The 5,000-nt window shown below is 41.9% G+C and overlaps 1 protein-coding gene across 3 annotated transcripts in view; it reads left to right on the top strand.

Moving 5' to 3' along the window:
* LOC110487846 (CYFIP-related Rac1 interactor A) overlaps positions 1-5,000 on the top strand; it is a 75,783-nt gene that overhangs the window by 2,551 nt on the left and 68,232 nt on the right. The window lies entirely within an intron of this gene.

Below are 5,000 nucleotides of genomic sequence, written 5' to 3'. Positions count from 1 at the left end.
CAATAACTATCGTGGGATATGCGTCAACAGCAACCTTGGGAAAATCCTCTGCATTATCATTAACAGCAGACTCGTACATTTCCTCAGTGAAAACAATGTACTGAGCAAATGTCAAATTGGCTTTTTACCAAATGATCGTACAACAGACCACGTACTCACCCTGCACACCCTAAATGACAAACAATCAAACAAAAACAAAGGCAAAGTCTTTTCATTCAATGTTGATTTCAAAAAAGCTTTTGACTCATTTTGGTCTGCTATACAAATTTATGGAAAGTGGTGTTGGGGAAAAACATACGACATTATGAAATCCAGGTACACAAACAACAAGTGTGTGGTTAAAACAAAACACAACAAAACAAAACAAACCACACATTTCTTCACACAGGGTCGTGGGAGACAGGACAGGGATACAGCTTAAGCCCCACCCTCTTCAACATATCAAACATTTAAAAACATTTCACCCAAACACACGCCTGTAAATATTAAATCCAGAGAAACGCTGTATATCAATGAATTGGCGAGGGCACTAGAACAGTCTGCAGCACTCAGCATCAACCTACTAGAATCTGAAGTCAAATGTCTACTGTTTGCTGATGATCTGGTGCTTCTGTCCCCAACCAAGGAGGGCCTACAGCAGCACCTAGATCTTCTGCACAGATTCTGTCAGAACTGAGCTCTGACAGTAAATCTCAGTAAGACCAAAATAATTGTGTTCCAAAATAATGTCCAATTGCCAGGATAACAAACCGTTACCCTAGAGGCACACAAAAAAACGATACAAACCTCGGCCTAAAACATCAGCGCCACAGGAAACTTCCACAAAGCTGTCAACAATCTGAGAGACAAGGAGGGCCTTCTATGCCACCAAAAGGAACATCAAATTTGACATACCAATCAGGATCTGGCTAAAAATACTTGAATCAGTTATATAACCAATAGTCTTTTATGGTTCTGGGGTTGGGGGTCACCAACCAAGAATTCACAAAATGGGACAAACACCAAACTGAGACTCAGAATACGGAATTCTGCAAAAATATCCTCTTTTTACAAAGTAAAACACCAAAGAATGCATGCAGAGCAGAATTAGGCTGATACCCACTAATTATCAAAACTTAGAAAAGAGCCAAACAATTCTTCATCCACCTAAAAAGAAGCGATTCCCAAACCTTCCATAACAAAGCTATCACCTACAGAGAGATGAACCTGGAGAAGAGCCCCCTAAACAAGCTGGTCCAGGGGCTCTGTTCACAAAGGCAAACAGAACCCACAGAGCACCAGGACAGCAGCACAATTAGACCCAGCCAAATCATGAGAAAACAAAAAGATAATTACTTGACACATTGAAAGGAATGAACAAAAAAAATTAGCAAACTACACAGCTATTTGGTCCTAAACAGAGAGTACACATTGGCAGAATACCTGACCACTGTCACTGACCCAAAAAATAAGGAAATCTTTGACTTTGTACAGAATCGGTGAGCATAGCCTTGCTATTGAGAAAGGCAGCCAAAGGCAGACCTGAAACACTGAGCTGCACGTCTCAACCTTCTGCCAAATGTATGACCATATTAGAGACACATATTTCCCTCAGATTATACACAGACCCACAAAATATTTGAAAACAAATCCAATTTTGATAAACTTACATACTGTTGAAGTCGGAAGTTTACATACACATAGGTTGGAGTCCTTAAAACTCGTTTTTAAACCACTCCATACATTTCTTGTTAACAACTATAGTTTTGGGAAGTCGGTGAGGACATCTACTTTGTGCATGACACAGGTAATTTTTCCAATAATTGTTTACAGACAGATTATTTCACCTACAATTCCATTAGGTCAGAAGTTTACATACACTAAGTTGACTGTGCCTTTAAACAGCTTGGAAAATTCCAGAAAATTATGTCATGGTTTTAAAAGCTTCTGATAGGCTAATTAACATAATTTGAGTCAACTGGAGGTGTACCTGTGGAAGTATTTCAAGGCCTACCTTGAAATCAAAATAAATCAGCCAAGGACCTCAGAAACAAATTGTAGACCTCCACAAGTCTGGTTCATCCTTGGGAGCAATTTCCAAATACCTGAAGGTACCACGATCATTTGCAAAAACAATAGTACGCAAGTATAAACACCATGGGACCACACAGCCACCATACCGCTCAGGAAGGAGACGCGTTCTGTCTCCTAGAGATGAACATACCTTTGGTGCGAAAAGTGCAAATTAATCCCAGTACAACAGTGAAGATACTGGAGGAAACAGGTACAAAAGTATCTATATCCACAGTAAAACGAGTCCTATATCGAAATAACCTGAAAGGACGCTCAGCAAGAAGAAGAAGAAGCCACTGCTCTGAAACCGCCATAAAAATCCAGACTACGTTTTGCAACTGCACATGGGGACAAAGATTGTACTTTTTGGAGAAATGTCCTCTGGTCTGATGAAACAAATATAGAATTGTTTGGCCGTAATGACCATTGTTATGTTTGGAGGAAAATGGGCAATGAGCAATTTGACGAACATCATCCCAAACATGAAGCACGGGGGTGGCAGCATCATGTTGTGGGGGTGCTATGCTGCAGGAGGGACTGGTACACTTCACAAAATAGATGGCATCATGAGGATGGAACATTATGTGGATATATTGAGGAAACATCTCAAGACATCAGTCAGGAAGTTTAAGCTTGGTCCCAAATGGGTCTTCCAAATGAACAATTACCCCAAGCATACTTCCAAAGTTGTGGCAAAATGGCTTAAGGACAACAAAGTCAAGGTATTGGAGTGGCCATCACAAAGCCATGATCTCAGTCCCATAGAACATTTTTGGGCAGAACTGAAAAAGTGTACGTGAGCAAGGAGGTCTACAAACCTGACTCAGTTACACCCGCTCTGTCTGGAGGAATGGGCCAAAATTCACCCAACTTATTGTGGGAGGTTCGTGGAAGGCTACCCAAAATATTTGAACCAAGTTAAAACAATTTAAAGGCAATGCTACCAAATACTAATTGAGTGTATGTAAACTTCCGACCGACTGGGAATGTGATGAAATTAAAAAAAAGCTAAAATAAACCATTCTCTCTACTATTATTCTGACATTTCACATTCTTAAAATAAAGTGGTGATCCTAACTGACCTAAGACAGGAAATTTTTACTAGGATTAAATGTCAGGAATTGTGAAAACTGAGTTTAAACGTTTTGGCTAAGGTGTATGTAAACTTCCGACTTCAACTGTATCTATTGGGTGAAATACCATAGTGTACAATCACAGCAGCAAGATTTGTGACCTGTTGTTTTCGCAAGAAAAGTGCAACCAGTGAAGAGCAAAGACCATTGTAAATACAACTCATATTATTTTTCCTATTGTTCTTTAACTATTTGCACATCATATGACATTTTAAAAGAGGGAGAAAGAGGGAGAAATAGAGAGCAAGAGAGAGACAGAGAGAGAGAGGGAGAAAGAGAGAGAGAGAGAGAGAGAGAGAGAGAAGAGAGAGAGAGGGAGAAAGAGAGAGCGAGAGAGAGACAAAGAGAGAGAGGGAGAAAGAGAGAGAGAGAGAGAGAGAGAGAGAGAGAGAGGGAGGGAGAAAGAAAGAGAGGGGGAAAGAGACATAGAGAGGGGGAAAAAGAGAGAGAGAGAGAGAGAGAGAGAGAGAGAGGGATGAGAGGTAGATAGAGGGATGAAGAGATAGAGGGATGGAGAGAGAGATAGCGGGATAGAGAGAGAGAGAGAGAGAGAGAGAGAGGGATGAGCGGTAGATAGAGGGATGAAGAGATGTAGAGAGAGAGAGAGAGAGAGAGAGAGAGAGAGAGAGAGAGAGAGAGAGATAGATAGAGGGATAAGAGGTAGATAGAGGGATGAAGAGATAGAGGGATGGAGAAAGAGATAGATAGTGGGATAGAGAGAGAGGGAGAAAGAGAGAGAGAGCGAGAGAGAGAGAGATAGAGGGATGAGAGATAGATGGATGAAGAGATAGAGGGATGGAGAGAGAGAGAGAGATAGATAGATAGAGGGATGGAGAAAGAGATATATAGCGGGATAGAGAGAGAGAGGGAGAGAGAGACAGAGAGAGAGAGAGAGAGAGAGAGAGAGGGGGATGAGAGAGAGAGAGAGAGAGAGAGAGAGAGAGAGAGAGAGAGAGAGAGAGAGAGAGGGGATGAGAGGTAGATAGAGGGATGAGAGGTAGAAGGATGTTCATGTGCATAAAAAGCAGTGAAGTGCGACAACATGGTGTCAAAGTATTGACTGTAGCTCTTTGGTGTAAAATACTTCAGAAAAATACTTTAAAAGTACTACTTAAGTCGATGTTGTACTTACTTTACTATTTGTATCTTTGACAACTTTACTTTTACTTCACTACATTCCTAAAGAAAATAATATACTTTCTACTCCTTACATTTTCCCTGACAATCAATAGTCCTCAATACGTTTTCGAAATGCTTAGCAGGACAGGAAAATGGTCCAATTCACACACTAAACAGAGAACTTCCCTGGTCCTCCCTACTGCCTCTGATCTGGAGGACTCACTAAACAGAGAACTTCCGTGGTCCTCCCTACTGCCTCTGATCTGGAGGACTCACTAAACAGAGAACATCCCTGGTCATCCCTACTGCCTCTGATCTGGAGGACTCACTAAACAGAGAACTTCCCTGGTCCTCCCTACTGCCTCTGATCTGGAGGACTCACTAAACAGAGAACTTCCGTGGTCCTCCCTACTGCCTCTGATCTGGAGGACTCACTAAACAGAGAACATCCCTGGTCATCCCTACTGCCTCTGATCTGGAGGACTCACTAAACAGAGAACATCCCTGGTTATCCCTACTGCCTCTGATCTGGAGGACTCACTAAACAGAGAACATCCCTGGTCATCCCTACTGCCTCTGATCTGGAGGACTCACTAAACAGAGAACATCCCTGGTCATCCTTACTGCCTCTGATCTGGTGGACTCACTAAACAGAGAACATCCCTGGTCATCCTGCCTCTGATCTGGAGGACTCAC

This window comes from Oncorhynchus mykiss, chromosome 30 (genome assembly GCF_057628025.1).
Source record: "Oncorhynchus mykiss isolate SJ-2025 chromosome 30, ASM5762802v1, whole genome shotgun sequence".
NCBI classification, from domain to species: Eukaryota; Metazoa; Chordata; class Actinopteri; order Salmoniformes; family Salmonidae; genus Oncorhynchus; species Oncorhynchus mykiss.
Note: the sequence above shows the minus strand (reverse complement) of the source record. Positions and strands in the feature narration are given on the sequence as shown.